This window comes from Sapajus apella, unplaced genomic scaffold (genome assembly GCF_009761245.1).
Source record: "Sapajus apella isolate SASKATOON/1434 unplaced genomic scaffold, GSC_monkey_1.0 scaffold83, whole genome shotgun sequence".
Taxonomy (NCBI): Eukaryota; Metazoa; Chordata; class Mammalia; order Primates; family Cebidae; genus Sapajus; species Sapajus apella.
In genome coordinates, this window is record NW_022437023.1 from 2,028,767 (window position 1) to 2,045,808 (window position 17,042).

General features: G+C 39.6%; 1 protein-coding gene across 4 annotated transcripts in view; it reads right to left on the reverse strand.

Moving 5' to 3' along the window:
* ILRUN (inflammation and lipid regulator with UBA-like and NBR1-like domains) overlaps positions 1-17,042 on the reverse strand; it is a 113,119-nt gene that overhangs the window by 42,763 nt on the left and 53,314 nt on the right. The gene's annotated exons all lie outside the window — the stretch shown is intronic.

Genomic DNA, 17,042 nt, shown 5'->3' on the forward strand with positions numbered 1-17,042 from the left:
CCACCGTGCCCAGCTAATTTTTTATTTTTAGTAGAGATGGGGTTTCACTATGTTGGCCAGGCTGGTCTCGAACTCCTGACCTCAGGTGATCCGCCAGCCTCAGCCTCCCAAAGTGTTGAGATTACAGGTATGAGCCACAGCGCCTGACCTTTTTACACATTTTTGAAATTCAATCTGCTAATATTTTGTTGAGGATGTGTGCATCTAAGTTCATGAGAAATTGTTTTGTAGTTTTCCTGTAATCTTTATCAGGCTTGGGTATTAGGGTAACGGTGGCCTCACAGAAGGAGTTAGGAAGTATTCCATTTGTTTCTATCTTCTGAAGGAAATTGTGGAGAATTAGTATAGGCTAGGTGTGGTGGCTCACATCTGTAATCCCAGCACTTTGAGAGGCCAAGACAGGAAGACTGCTTGACCCAGGAGTTCAATACCAGCCTGGACAACATGGCAGAATGCCATCTCTACCAAAAGAAAACTAGCCAGGTGTGGTGACACATGCCTGTAGTCCCCAGTTACTTGGGAGGCTAAAGTGAGAAGATCACTTGTGCCTGGGAGACAGAGGTTGCAGTGACCTGAGATCACTACACACCAGCCTGGGGGAAAGAGCGAAATTCTATTTAAAAAAAAATATAAAAAGAGAATTAGTGTAATTCTTCATTAAATGTTTGGTAGAATTCACCAGAAAACTCATTTGGACCTGGTGCTTTCTGTTTTAGAAGTTTATTAATTATTGATCCAATTTTTTTTAACAGACAAAGGCCTATTCAAGTTGTCTATGTTTTCTTAAGCTTTGGCAAACTATATTTCAAGGAATTGTTCCATTATACCTAGGTTATCAAGTTTGTGAGCATAGGGTTGCTCATACTATTCCTTAATTATCCTATGTTGGCCAGGCTGGTCTTGAACTCCTGAGCTCAAGTGATCCTTCTGCCTTGGCCTCCCAAAGTGCTGAGATTATAGGTGTGAGCCACCATGCTTATCAACATTTAAAATATTCACTCCAGGCCGGGCGTGGTGGCTCACACCTGTAATCCCAGCACTTTGGGAGGCCGAGGCAGGTGGATCACGAGGTCAAGAGATCGAGACCATCCTGGTCAACATGGTGAAACCCCGTCTCTACTAAAAATACAAAAATTCAGCTGGGCATGGTGGCGTGTGCCTGTAAGCCCAGCTACTCAGGAGGCTGAGGCAGGAGAATTGCCTGAACCCAGGAGGCGGAGGTTGTGGTGAGCCGAGATCGCGCCATTGCACTCCAGCCTGGGTAACAAGAGCAAAACTCCATCTCAAAAAAAAAAAATTCACTCCACTCTCTTCTTGATTGCATGATTTCTGAGAAGAAGTCATGTGTAATTCTTACTGTTGCTTCTCTATAGGTCAGGTATTTTTTCCCTTTGGCTTCTTTCAAGATTTTTCTTATCTTTGATTGTCTGCAGTTTGAATATGATATGCTAGGTGTTGTTTTCTGGGCATTATCTTGCTTAGTGTTCTCTGAGCTTCCTGAATCTGTGATTTGATGTCTGACATTAATTTGGAGAAATCTGCAGCCATATTGCCTCAAATATTGTTTCTGTTCCTTTCTCTACTCTCCTTCTGTGATTCCCATCATGCATATATGTTACACCTTTTGTAGCTGTTCCACAGTTCATGGATATAGCAGCCCTCCCTTTACTCATGGGAAAAAAGTTCCAAGACTCCCAGTGGATGCTGAAAGTGTGGAAAGTACTGAATCCTATATATACTATGTTTTCCATATACATACACATCTAGGATAAATTTTGACTTATAAATTAGGCACAGTAACAGGTCAACAAAAACTAATAGAACAATTTCAACAATATGCTAGTATCACTACTCTTGCATTCTGGGGCCATGATTAAGTAAAATAGGGGTTACTTTGACACAAGCCCTGCAATATCCCAACAATCAATCTATAGCTACCAAGTGACTAAAAAGTGAATACCGCATACCCATGGATATGCTAGACAAAGGGATGATTCATATCCTAGGCAAGATGGAACGCCCCTCAGAATGGAATGCAATTTAAAACTTAAGAACTGTTTATTTCTGGAATTTTCCATCTGATATCTTTGGACTGTAGTTAACTATGGGTAACTGAAACCATGGAAAGTGAAACTGCAGATAGGGGTGATGGGGAGGCTACTATATTCTGGGTTTGTTTTTTTAGGCAATGAAGTCTCACTATGTTGCACAGGCTGGACTTGAACTCCTAGGCTCAAGGGATGTTCCTGCCTCAGCCTCCCAAGTAACTGGGACTACAGGCACTCACCACTGTCCCTGGCTTGTTCTGTTTCTATTCAGCCTTTTCTCTCTTTCTCAGTTTTGGAATTTCTATGGATATATCCACAAGCTCAGAGATTCTTTCCTCAGCTGTGTCCAGTCTACTAACAAGCTCATCAAAGTCATTCATTTCTGTTAATATTTATCTATAGCATTTTGATTCTTTCTTAGAATTTCCATTTCCCTGCTTACATTATCCATCTGTTCTTGCATGTTGTCTACTTTTTAACTTAGCATACTATTTATAGTTTTTTTTAAAAAAAATCCTGGCCTAATAATTCCAATGTGCCTGCCAAAACTGATTCTGATGGTATTTAATTTCTCCAAGCTGTGCTTCTTGCTTTTTAGTATGCCCTGTTGAAAGGCAGACATGATGTACTGGCTAAAAGAAACTGTAGTAAAGACACCAGTAGTAACATAATGGTAAGGTGTGATTACGTTTCAGTCTTTTTTTTTTTTTTTTTTTTTTTTTGAGACGGAGTTTCGCTCTTGTTACCCAGGCTGGAGTGCAATGGCGCGATCTCGGCTCACCGCAACCTCCGCCTCCCGGGTTCAGGCAATTCTCCTGCCCCAGCCTCCTGAGTCGCTGGGATCACAGGCACACGCCACCATGCCCAGCTAATTTTTTGTAGTTTTAGTAGAGATGGGGTTTCACCATGTTGACCAGGATGGTCTTGATCTCTTGACCTCGTGATCCACCCGCCTCGGCCTCCCACAGTGCTGGGATTACAGGCTTGAGCCACCGCGCCCAGCCTACGTTTCAGTCTTTTGGTGAACCTATACTCCTGGACTATGAACTTCACCAGTGTTTCTCAGTCCCCCATCTTGCCCCACCTGCCTTTTTATAAGAGAGGGACTAACTGTGTTGCCCAGGCTGGAGGGCAGTGGCACAATCTCAGTTCACCGCAACCTCCACTTTCTGGGTTCAAGCCATTCTCGTGCCTCAGACTTCCAAGTAGCAGGAATTACAGACATGTGCCAGCACGCCCAGCTAATTTTTGTATTTTTTTGATAGAGATGGAGTTTCACCAAGTTGGCCAGGCTGGTCTCAAACTCCTGAACTCAAGTGATCTACCCACCTCAGCCTCCCAAAGTGCTGGGATTACAGGTGTGAGCCACCACGCCCGGCCTAATGCGTTTTATTATTTGCTGACTGTTTATATATCTTGCCCTATCCCAGCAAAAAGAAGTATCTACCCAGAGAGACAGAAATAATATTAGTGGTTGTCAGGGGCTGCAGGAAGGGAGGAATGGGGAGTGACTGCTTAATGGGTATGGGGTTTCCTTTTGGGGTGATAAAATACATTGGAATCAAACAGATAATGGTTGCACAACACCACAAATGTATTAAGTCCCACTAAACTGCATGCTGTAAAATGATTTATTATGTGGATTTTACCACAATTAAGAAAAAACGAATCATCCATAATAGTTTATAGTTTAGTTAACAGTAATCTAATGGAATGGTATGGAATTGTGTTTTTGAAAGCATTTAATGTTAAGGGAAGAAAGTTCTAAAACATTAGTGAATGGGAGAAAAAAGTAGGTCGCATAAGGATACACAGCAGAATACCATATTTTAACAACAAAAAAGTTTTTGCTTTTAATACATGGACTTTTGAAAACTATGTGGAAAAGAATACATTAATAGTGCTTAGGCCAAGCGCGATCGCTCATGCCTGGAATCCCAGCACTTTAGGAGGCTGAAGGGGATGGATCATTTGAGGTCAGGAGTTCGAGACCAGCCTGACCAACACGGTGAAACCCTGTCTTTACTCAAAATACAAAAATTAGCCAAGTGTGTAGCCTGTAGTCCCAGCTACTTGGGAGGCTGAGGCAGGAGAACTGCTTGAACCTGAGAGGCGGAGGTTGCAGTGAGCTGAGATCGTACCACTGCACTCCAGCCTGGGTGACAGAGTGAGACTCCACTAAAAAAAAAAAGTGTTTATACTTGGATGGCAGAACAAATGTTTCCTTTTCTCTTTAGACTTTATTTTCTATAATAAATCACGTATTTCTTATCAAAGGAAATACATTTTAAAAAAATTTAATCACAAGCAACTTATCAGTTTAGCAATGTGACTGATTTAAGTCTTCAACTAAAAGAACAAAACATATAATAAAGTAGTAAAACGAAATTCAAATCTTTCAATAATTATATTAAATGTGAATGGCCTAAACATACCAATTAGAAAACAAAGATTGTCAGAATGGAGGGGAAAAAAAAGATCCAACTACATGCTATCTATAAGAAACTCCAAATAAAATGATATATGTAGGTTTAAAGTTAAAAGATGGAGAAAGACCTTGTAAACACTAGTCAAAAGAAAGTGAAAGTGTCTATACTAGTATCAAAGTAGTCTTCAGAGCAAAGAAAATTATCAGGGAAGAAAAGAGATATTACACATTAATAAATGGGTAATTTACCTAAAGGATAATCCTAATGTGTTACGCCTATTAACAACAGAGCTTCAAAACACATGAATTAAAAACTAATAACTGAAAGGAGAAAAAACGCAACAACACAAATCCACAATTGTAGTCAGACTCTTCAACACTCTTTTCTCAGTAATAGAAAGAACTAATAAACAACAACAACAAAAATCAACAGATATAAAGGAACCGAACAACAAAATCAACCAACCGGATCGAACTCACATTTATAGAACATTCAACCCAACAAACCAAAATACACATGCTTTTGAAGGACACACAGAATATTCACCAAGATAGACAATATGTCCTGGGTCATAAACACCTTAATAAATTAAATCAGCCAGTGTGGTAGCTCATGTCTGTAATCCCAGAACTTTGGGAGGCCAATGTGGGAGGACTGCTTGAAGCCAGTAGGTTGAGACCAAGCTGGGCAACAAAATAATACCCTGTCTCTACAAAAAGTAAAAAACAAGACAGGCATGGTGGTGTGCACCTGTAGTTCCAGTTACTTGGGAAGCTTGGCAGAGTGAGACCCTGTCAAAAAGAAGAGAAGAGGCCAGGCGTGGTGGCTCACACCTGTAATCCCAGCACTTTGGGAGGCCAAGGTGGGCGGATCATGAGGTCAAAAGATCAAGACCATCCTGGCCATGGTGAAACCTCGTCTCTACTAAAAATACAAAATTAGGAGGCGGACGCTGCAGTGAGCCAAGACTGCATCACTGCACTTCAGCCTGGCAACAAAGCAAGACTCCATCTCAAAAAAAAAAAAAAAAAAGAGAATAGATAGATATGTGAGAAGAGAAAAAAGAAGATGGGGAGAGGGAGAGGAGGAAAGGGAGAAAAGAACAGAAAGAAAAGAAAAGAGAGGGAAAAAAGGAAAAGATGGAGGGAGGGGAAGATGAAGGGAGCGAGGAAGGGGAAAAGGAGGGAGCAGGGGAGGAGGGAGGAGGAGAAGGAGGAGGAGGGAAGGAATGAAATCATGCAAAAGATGTTCTCTGACCACAACGGAATTAAACTAGAAACTATTAACAAGGCTAGGAGCACATGCCTGTAATACCAGCACTTTGGGAGGCTGAGGCAAAAGGATCACTTGAGCCCAGGAGTTTGAGACCAGCCTAGACAAGGTAGCAAGCCTCCATCTCTACAGAGTAAAAGTAAAAAAATTAAAAATATATTTAAAAAAAGGAACCACTAAACAAGATAAAAATTCCCAAATGTTTGAAAATTAAACACACTTCTGCATAATCTATAGGTCAAATAATAAGTCTCAAGGGAAATTAGAAGATACTTTGAGCTGAATGAAAACAAAAATACATTACTGCATTCACTGCAGTGTCTAAAATTAAAAAAACAAACAAAAATACATTTCAAAAGTTGTGGGATTCAACTAAAACCAACACTTAGAGGAAAATTTATAGTATTAAACACCTATATATAAATGAAGGAAGGTCTCAAAGCAATGATCTCAGTATCTACCTTAAGAAACCAGAAAATAAATCAAGAAGGAATTAATAAAATTAAGAGCAGAAGTCCATATAATTGAACCCAGAATAGAGAAAAATCAATAAAACCAAAAACTGATTCTTTGCAAAGACCAATTAAAATTGGGAAATCTATTAAAAGAAAGAAAAAGAGAAGAGACACAAAATATCAAGAATGAAAGAAGGAATTATCATCAAACATAGATGTTAAAAGGATACTAAGATGATACTACAAACTCTATGAACATAAATTCAACAACTTAGATGAAAAGGACCAACTCCTTGAAATTTCCCAACATCACTCAAGATGAAATAGATTACCTGCATAGACCTATAACTATGAAAATAAATTGAACTAGTAATTGAAAACCTAAACACCTCCAGGTTCGAATGGTTTTACTGGAAAATTCCTTAGAAAAAGAATAATACCAATTCTATAAAACTTCTTACAGAAAAAAAAATTGGTACAACATATCAGCCAGCATCCACAGAGCTGCACTGTCCAAAAGAGGAGGCCACTAGCCACATGTTGCTATTGAGTACTTGGAATGCAGCTAGAGTCATATGTTGAAAAGATAATATCTTGGTTACATTCAGTTTAAAAAATGTATTACTAAACACTTTTTAAAGTCCTCAAATAAGGCTCAGGTCAGAAATAAAGTTTACTTTTGTAATCACTTCTGATTTCTGTATATATAAGAGAAATTATGAAAATAAAAAGTACTGAGCCAAAACCGAAGCCACCTTAGAATTAGACTGCTTTCAAGATCATGTCAAAACAAACTACAAGCAAAACTCTTAGAAATCTGGGCGGGCACAGTGGCTGGCATTCCACCTGTAATACCAGCACTCTGGGAGGCCACGGCAGGTGGATTGCATGAGTCCAGGAGTTTGAGACCACCCTGGACAACACAGCAAAACCCTGTCTGTACTAAAAATAAAAATCAGCTGGGTGCAATGGCGTGCACCTGTAATGCCAGCTACTAGAGAGGTTGAGGTGGGAGAATCACCTGAGCCCAGGAGGTCAAGGCAGAAAAAAAAAAAAAAAAACAAAAAACAACTCTTAGAAATCTTTTTTTTTTTTTTTTTTTTTGAAAAGGAGTTTCACTCTGTCACTCAGGGTAGAGTGCAATGGCATGATCTTGGCTCACTGCAACCTCTGCCTACTGGCCTCCTGGGTTCAAGGGGTTCTCTTGCCTCAGTCTCCTGAGTAGCTGGGATTAGAGGCACCTGCCATCATGCCTGGCTAATTTTTGTGTTTTTGCAGAGACTGGGTTTCACCATATTGGACAGGATGGTCTTAAACTCCTGACCTCTGCTGATCTGCCCACCTCGGCCTCCCAAAGTGCTGGGATTATAGGCATGAGCCACTGCGCCAGGCCTAGAAATCTTAAGAGGAAACTGGAAGGACATTTGTTACTACAAAGCAAAATCCAGACTGGCCATAGTGGTTCACACCTGTAATCCCAGCACTTTGGGAGGCGAACAGGAAGAATTGCTTGAGGCCAGGAATTTAGAGACCAACCCTGGCAACACAATGAGATCCCCAACGCCACAAAAAAAGGTTTTAAAAATATTACCCAGGTATGCAGTGCCAGCAGACTGAGGCGGGAGGATTGCTTGAGCCCAGGAGTTCAAGGCTACAGTGAGCTAAGTCATGACACTGTCCAGCCTGAGTGATAGAGTGAGACACTCTATTTCAAAACAAAAAACAAAAAAAAAACCCAGAGGCCAGCAGGCTCACAACATTTCTCATTGGGGCTGAATGTCCAATGCTGACATTCCCTTTGTAAGTCAAGGAAACTGTAAATTCTTTAACAAGGAGAAAAAGGCTAAAGAAAGTTTTTTTGTTGTTGTTGTTTGTTTTTTCAAAAATGAAAATTACACAGAACAAACTAACTTCTAACTGAAAAATGTCCTTGCCATTTCAAGATAAAACCCATTAGAGCATTATGAGGCTGGTGTCAAACCATCATTACAGGAACAGAATACAATTTGCTTTTCAGTAAGAGATTATCCTCTTCAAAGATCCTCACCTTTAACTATAAGGCTAATGTGAGGTTTCAAAGAATGAAGTTATGACTACATTCTAAGCAGTAATTCAAGAATATAAACTGCATCAAAAACTAAGCTATTAGATAAAAGTTTAAAAGACCTATACATTGTTTAAGATGCCAGTCATCATTCTGTTAAAAAAAAAAAAAAAGCACTACACATTAGTTTTATTGCATATAGTGATTATTTGAATAAAAGTCAATTAGGCTTACGTCCTTATTTAAAAGAAACATGTTCTACTCTGATCTAGGGGCAAGTGTACAAAACGAAACTTACTAAAAACTCCCAAACTTACTAAAAACCCAGAGGCCAGCAATTCAGTGAAACCTTCTTAAGAATTTCTTCCCTGAAATGGTTTCAGCATATATGCACATGTATTTTTTCTAAAGGGAAAACATACATATTTAATTTTTAAGTATTATTTTTTCCTCGTTTTTAACATATCTGAAATCAAGATGAATCATATAATTAACGTGTTCATTTAATATGGTAGTGGCTCTACCTCTCTCTCCTGCAAGGAAAGTAATCATTAAACTAAGGATGCATATTAAAACCACTGTCACTTCAGAATTAGGGAAGTGCAGTAAGTTCTATTTGCAAATGTTTTACTCTAATAGGGTCATATTCCCTAACTAAGTAAAACACTTTAACTAGATCGAGCCTAAGCTACAGTCCTTACTAATACATATATACAAAAAAGTTAAGGATCATATTAAGATACAAATCATGCTGATGTAATCGTTAAAATGGTCAACGGTTTACAACTATTTATTTTCCTTTTAACAGTAAGTATGCTAGTATTTTAATACAGAATTCCACTTGATTTTTAAAAATCTTTAAGGAAATATCACTACTCCCTTAAATTCAGAATTTCTGGAATCCAACATTTCTGATTAAAGATGCTCCTGTTTAATAGAAGGGCTCTGGCTACTCTGAGTAAAAAAGGTGCAGCTTTCAAATTATATTTTTGCCCTCTACCAAATCCTTTTCTATATATGTGTGTGGTATGTTGAGGGGTAAGAAAATTAATTATAAAGTAAACATCATTAGCACTAACTAGTTGGCATACATTAACACTACTCACAGCCAAGTGACAAGAGTGAAAACATTTGATGCTTTACTGCCTGGACATGGAATATCTTAATTACTACACTTTACAAAAGGATCACTGCTTCAACCTATTTTTAAATTTTTCATGGCCCTTAGAAGGTTCAAGACCCGCATATATGCATTTTAGAGGTTAATCTGAACAGTACAGCCATTTCACATTGCCGTTGTTATTGCTGAAACCGGGTCTCACTCTGTCACCCAGGTTGGTGTGTAGTGGAGCAATCTTGGCTCACTGCAATCTCCGCCTTTCAGGCTCAAGCGGTCCTCCCACCTCAGATTCCCAAGTAGCTGAGATTACAGGTGCGTGCCACCATGCCTGGCTAATTTGTTGTATTTTTGGTACAGATGGAGTTTCACCATGTTGCCCAGGCTGGTCTTGGGCTCCTAGGCTCAGGCAATCCACCTGCCTCAGCCTCCCAAAGTGCTAGGATTATAGGCATGAGCCACCATGTCCAGCCTTTGACTCACACAGATCTGGAAATGACCACCAAACAATCACCACCACCTAGTGGCAGTGCAACCAATGGCAGGTTCCCTTCTTCAAAGGTGAAATAGCCTAACATATCATAACACAATATTTTAAAATTTCAGATCTCATTTACATTTTGAAATGTTCATTCTAAAACATTGTCCATACAAGTCACAGCTTCAGGCTAGCACTTCTGTTATCGAAATGAAATTTGGCAGGGTGCTGTGGCTCATGCTTGTAATCCCAGCACTTTGGGAGGCCAAGGTGGGAGGATGGCTTGAGCCTAGGAATTCAAGACCAGCCTGGGCAACCTGACAAAACCCTATCTCTCAAAAACAAAAACAAAAAACCATGCCTGTGGTCCCAGCTACTTGGGAGGCTGAGACAGGAGGACTGCTTGAGCCCAGGAGGTCACAGCTGTAGTGAGCCGTCATCACACCACTGCACTCCAGCCTGGGTGACAGAGCAAGACCCTCTCTCAAAAAAGAAAAAAAAAATCAAAAATGAAATCTTATTTCAAGGGCTACTCTTATTTCTGGTATTAGAGAATTCTAGAGCTCAGAATTGACAGAGTGAGCATCTTATGGAGGGTTTTCTAGAAGCAGATGAAGTCTTTTTGAGTTCAACATAAAACAATGTTCTAAAGGTGGGGTTAATAGGCAAAAGGGCAAGAAAACTGGGAGAAATGTCAGGCAGAAAAGCATGTAAGTAGAAGACATCATGGATTCTAGTATGAAGAAGTTTGTATGAAACCACAGCTTTTTTTGTAACATGATGTTAACTAAAACATAAGTGAGAAATAATGAATTCTTTCCTTATTTCACATTACCTGATTAGGGAGGACATGCTATAAAATGGAGAAACTAAAGGAAGAACTTACAAAGGTTTTGGGAAATAAACAGTGTAGCTTAAACAAAGCACCCAAAAGTTTCCCAACATATAGACATATTGTGGTTTAGGACCTTCATAAGGGGAACTTCATTTCTAAACTCTGAGAAACCAAATGAATAATGCATAGGCTATTTACTCAATTTGTGAAATGTCCCTAGGGACCCATGTGAGGTATTTAACAAAAACTACTTGAAGTAGTGGAATACCCCACTAGTACAAGATAACCAGACTATCAACTTGACCTTAGCTTATTTCACAACTAGGACTTTTAGAGGAAACAAACCATCATGGTACAGGATAAATCTCTCTTTGGAATTCTGGAAGAAGGTACTCTGCTAGGAAGAGATGAAGTATATTATTATTGGTATCCAGGCTAAAAGAGGCACAATTACTCATGCTGCTTACTCTTTGCCCAGAGTCCAACGTCCTATAGAACTGAGTATCTTCTAGCAGGCAGGAACTCTCTGGGGAAAACTGACACCCAACTACCTAAGAATAGCCCTGCCAATCTCAATTCCACCCCAATGCCCACTCACTCTGGAAGTGGAGAGAGGACTTGGGGATCATACACTCCACCCTCACTAAACTCTATCGAGTATTAATACCCTAGAACCAAAGTCTCCTTCTGAGCCCCAGAGAGTAGTGATAGCCAAAGTAATGACAAAGATGATAAAATTACTTTTGTTAATTTATAACTATAATTTGTAACTAATTTACTGCTTTTACTAGACCTTAAGCCTCCCTGGTCTTTAGTTTCCTCATTCATAAAATGCAGCTAATATTTCATAAGGTAACATATGTAAAAAGCCCAAAATAATACCTGACAAATAGTAAGTACTAGAATTTATTAGTACTTTCTACTGTTAGCTAGTATTTGCTACTCAGATAAAAGCTAAGAAGCTAATCCTTTGGTGGGGTAGAGTGGAGAGGGGTATCAAAGTCAGGTAAAAAAAAAGATAAAATGCTAGGGCTCAAAAATAAATCTGCCAAAATCAGATACTTACTAGTTTTGGACCAAGTGAGCTAGAAATTTGTGTGGTAGGGACAGTGTTTGTTTTCAAGATAAATAGGTGAAGCTACAGCTCCTTGGTGGGAGGAGGCTGAAGGTCTTGTAATATGCACCACACAGTCAAGAACTGTCCACATAACATGCTGAAAAACTCAGAGAGCAATACCAAGCTGAAATGGGGTGGAGGAGACCTTTTACAGGAGACCTGTAAATGACTGCATAGAGCAAAAATTCTTTCTAAGAGGAAACATGAACTGAAACAGTCTATAAAAATAAAGGGAGTGGATTACTTCTAAAGAAGACCATCTAAAGATTACAGAAGCAACTACCCCACCAAAACCAGAAACCTCCAAAAAGCAATCTTTTATTGTTAAAACACAAAGATGAGGTCCAGAGAAGTTATCTAATTTGTCCAAGTTTGTGCCCAGGCAACAGAGTCCTACAGTCTACAATCTTACCACTATATTACACTCAATAAGCTAGTAAGCAGAGTGAACCAATCATGGCTATTACAACAGTTCATTTTTTTCCATGTGCACATGGCTGTGGTTTTATACATAACCTATTCACTTTCTGTTAAGTCATGTAACATTTCTGATACTAGGAGATGTTTTGCAACCAATAATAATTTAGATTCAATGAAATACTTCATAAAATGGAATTAAACTCTTCACTGGAGCAGATATAAGGTTGGCAAACTATACCCCACAAAGCTCCAGAGGTCATCCCAGGCGCAAAAGGGCAGGGAAAATTAGGCCAAGGAAGCCCCCAATTCAATAAAACATTTCATTTTTATCCTTTCCCATTTTACAGGGAGGCATTCATATATACTTCCATCAAGGAAAAGGTTCTATAGCTTAATAAAAATTCTTGAAAACTACAAAATAGGATGAATTATTAGAATCCCTTGAAGACATTAGATTCCAAAAGTCCTGAGAAACAACTTATAGACCGTAAAACCAAGAAAAGGTTTTTAAGTTAAAATTAAGGGTTTTAAGTTAAAAATTTAAGTTTTTACCCCAAAGCTAGTATACAAAGCATATTCAAAGAGTTCATGGTAAGCACAGAATTAATTTTTTTAAAAAAAGAAAAAGAAAAAATTCATGGAAAATGAGTATTATGAAAAAACTATGCATGGATCCCAACTTTTTTTTTTAGCATCGAAATAAACTCATACTAACTTGTTATAATAAATCTGAACAGCATCTAGTTTGAGGCACTAAGGACAAGACATCAGTTTAAAAAGAACCCCTATCAGAGCAATATGAATTTTGCTAAAATTGAAGCTAGGGCAAATATCCAATTCATAGTGAAGTTTGAATCCACTATGGAAGATCACTGATGCTTTACAAAAAGTTCATGGCGACAATGCCTCAAAGAAATCAGCAGTTTACAAATGGATCACCTGTTTTAAGAAGGTACAAGATGACACTGAAGACGCCATAGCAGCGGAACATCCACATTAATTTTGGAAGAAAAAATTAATCTTGTCTATGCGCTGACTGAAGAACAGCCAACGATTAATAGCAGAAACAACAGTAACACCACAGACATCTCAACTGATTCAGCTTACACAGTTCTGAGTAAAAAATTAAAGTTGAGCAAACTTTCCAATCAATGGGTGCCAAAACTATTGAACCCAGATTAGCTGCAAACAAGAGCAGAGCTTTCAATGGAAATCTTAAGCAAGTGGGATCAAGATCCTGAAGTATTTCTCAAATAACTGTAACGGGAGATGAAACACGGCTTTACCAGTGGAATCTTAAAGGCAAAGCACAAAGCAATGGCTACCAAGAGGTGGAAGTGGGCCAGTCAATGCAAAAGTGGACCAGTCAAGAGCAAAGGTCACGGCAACAATTTTTTTGGATGCTCAGGGTATTTTGCTTGTCAACTTTCTAGGGGGCCAAAGAATGATAATAGTGTTTTGAGAGGTGGGCACAGTGGCTCACACCTGTAATCCCAACACTTTAGGAGACTGAGGCAGGAGGACCACTTGAGTCCAGGAATTGAGACCAACCTGGACAACATAGGGAGGTCCTGTCTCTACCAAAAAAAAAAAAAAAGCTAGGCATGATGGCACATGCCTGTAGTTTCAGCTAACTTGGGAGGCTGAGGCAAGAGGACTGCTTAAGCCCAGGACTTCAAGGCTGCAGTGAGCTATGATCATTCTACTGCATTCCAACCTGGGTGACCAGGCAAAAAAAAAAAGAAGATAAAAAGAAAGAGAGAGCGAGAGGCCGGGCACAGTAGCTCATGTCTGTAATCCCAGCACTTTGGGAGGCCAAGGTGGACAGATCACCTGAGGTCAGGAGTTCGAGACCAGCCTGGCCAATATGGTGAGACTCCCATCTCTACTAAAATACAAAAAAATTAGCCAGGCATGGTGGCGGGTGCCTGTGGTCCCAGCTACTCGGGAGGCTGAGGCAGGAGAATCGCTTGAACTTGGAGGCAGAGGTTGCAGTGAGCTGGGATCATCCCATTGCACTCCAGCTTGGGAGATAAGAGCAAGACTCCATTTCAAAAAAACAAAAAAAAAGTGTGCATGTATAGTAGTTTTGAGAAAGCTGGCCAAAGCTTTAGCAGAAAAAGCTCTTCTCTACTATGGCAATGCTCCTGCTCATTCCTCTCATCAGACACAGGCAATTTTCTAACAGTTTCCATGGGAAATCATTAGGTATCCACCTTACAGTCCTGATTTGGTTCCTTCTACCTTCTTTTTGTTTCCTAGTCTTAAAGTCTTTACTGGACACCAAGTTTTCTTCAGTTAATATAATGTAAAAAACCCTGCATTTATATGTTTAAATTCCTAGGACCCTCAGTTCTTTGGGGATGGACTAAATAGCTGTTATCATCGCTTACAAAAGTGTCTTGAACTTGATGAAGCTTACTTTGAGAAATAAAGTTTATCTTATTTTTTATCATATATATTTATACATATATAGCCTCTCTGTGTCGCCATGGCTGGAGTTCAGTGGTGCGATCTCAGCTCATGCCAACCTCCCCCTCTCAGGTTCAAACAATTCTCCTGCCTCACCCTCTTGAGTAGCTGGGATTACAGGTGTGAGCCACCACACCCAGCTAATTTTTGTTTTTTTAGTAGAGATGGGGTTTCACTATGTTGGCCAGGCTGGTCTTAAACTCCTGATCTCAAGTGATCTTTCCGCCTCAGCCTCCCAAAGTGCTGGGATTACAGGCTTTGAGCCACTGTGCCTGGACCTTTACTTTTATCTTTTAATTCCATTTTTCCACGATATTTTGAAGTCCCCTCATATTTATACTCCACCTACTTTTGAATTTGTGAGGGCTGTTACGAGTATAAAATGTAATATGCCACAGAGTGATAATTATTTTATATTTAACACTAAAAAACACACACATAAAACAAGACTAGATTTCTTAGCCACTGGGGAACACTGAGAAGTAGTATTTTTTCATCAAAGGGATTTTTTTTAAAGTCACATATATTGTATTCCTCTCCCCTTAAAAATGGTGACATTCATTTTTAAAATTTACTAAGTAGTCACTCTCCATTCTGCACTGAGCTCAACATTTTTGAGTTACAAAGATAAATCAGACATGTCACCTTCAGTTTTAAAGGTGACACGAAACATTTATCAAATTAAATGGGTAGAAAGAGATAAAAGTGCCAAGAGAAGAAACAAGGGAGTGAGAGGTGAAGAGCTAATGTAAAGGAGCTCAGAATGGGAGAAACAACTTCCCACCGCAGGTTGAGGGGACTCTTAACAGACACTGCCTGAAAATGGAGTCCTACAGGGAAGGGACAAATAATCTCTCTGCATTCTGATATGTGATTATTCAATTATTAAACAGAGTTCACAATTTAGTAGGAGAAAAGGATCAGCAAAACAAGCACCTAATATACAATGTGTTAAATATAATAATAAGCACGTGCATAATATTAATCAAGGAGGAGGGATACATTTTCTTAGGGTAGTGAGGAAAGCAGGCAAGAGGGGAGGAAGGAAGGAGGAAAGGTGACTCAGGCAGGGCCTTGAGGATGAGCAGCAGTTTGATGAAAGAAAAGGATATGTCAGGTAATGAGAGAAATGAGCAGGGGCTTGGAGAAGTGAAAGCACATGGCACCTTCAGGGACTGACTGTGGGGGAGTTAGGAGATGACTGAAGATGGGAGTGAAAATGAGGCCAGGGCAGGCTGTGAGCTTTATAACCTGTGCCAAGGAGTTTGGCTTCATTACAGTAGGTACAAAGGCTTTCGGCAAAGAATGATGTCACATAAGCACTATGAGACTCTTTCTAATATTAACATTTCTAAAGTTGCCACTGGCTCCAAAAACATATATGAGATCATTAATTCTAGGACATCTAGAAATAACTCCAAAGGTCCTACTGGCCTATAGGCCATGATTCCAGTTAAGAGCTCCCTGAGGGCAAGTACTATTTACTATTTATTTGTTTTTGATCTCCAGAGAACAGGATATAGTGGAACCAACAGGAATCTGTGATTAGGAATGACAGAACAAATGATGGCTCCTAGGTTTCTGACCTGATTATCTCAGTGGGTTGCCAACGAGAAGGATATAAGGTTAATTTTGTTCTGTTTTTTTGAGACAGGTATTCACTCCATCATCCAGCCTGGAGTGCAGTGGCATGATCATGGTTCACTGCAACCTCGACCTACTGGGCTCAAGCAATTCTCCCACATCAACCTCGCAAGTAGCTGCAACTACAGGCTCACACCACCATGCCTGGCTAATTTATTTTTATTTTTTGTAGAGACAGGATCTCCCTGTTTTGCCCAGGCTGATCTTGAGCCCCTTGAGTTCATGATCCTCTCACCTCAGCCTCCCAAAGTGCTGGGATTATAGGCGTGTGCTACCATGCCCAAAAGTTACAAATTATGTTCAGGAGATGTTAAAAAATCTGCCATAAGGAATCAAAACATGGGTGTGGGGTTCTGAAAAGAGGCCACAGCTCTAGATATTAATTTGAGCATCACCGTGTATGGTATACTGGTGAAAGCTGAAGCCACATGGCTGGATGAGGTGACCAAGCATGAATGGGGTCCAACTGAGAATCTAGGAATTCCAGGGTAAAGTTGAGAATAAACAGAGACAGAGAAATAACATTCAGAGAAGAAAAAGGAAAACAGGAGAGGCGTCATATGACTCTAAGAGGTACATATTTCAAAAAACGTGTAGTATGGTGCCAAATGATCATTAAAAGGTCAACTGGTATGAAGACTGTAAAGAGGCTACTTGGATTTGGAAACAGGGTAGTCACTGATTAACTTTCACTGGAGTGGGGAGTGGATA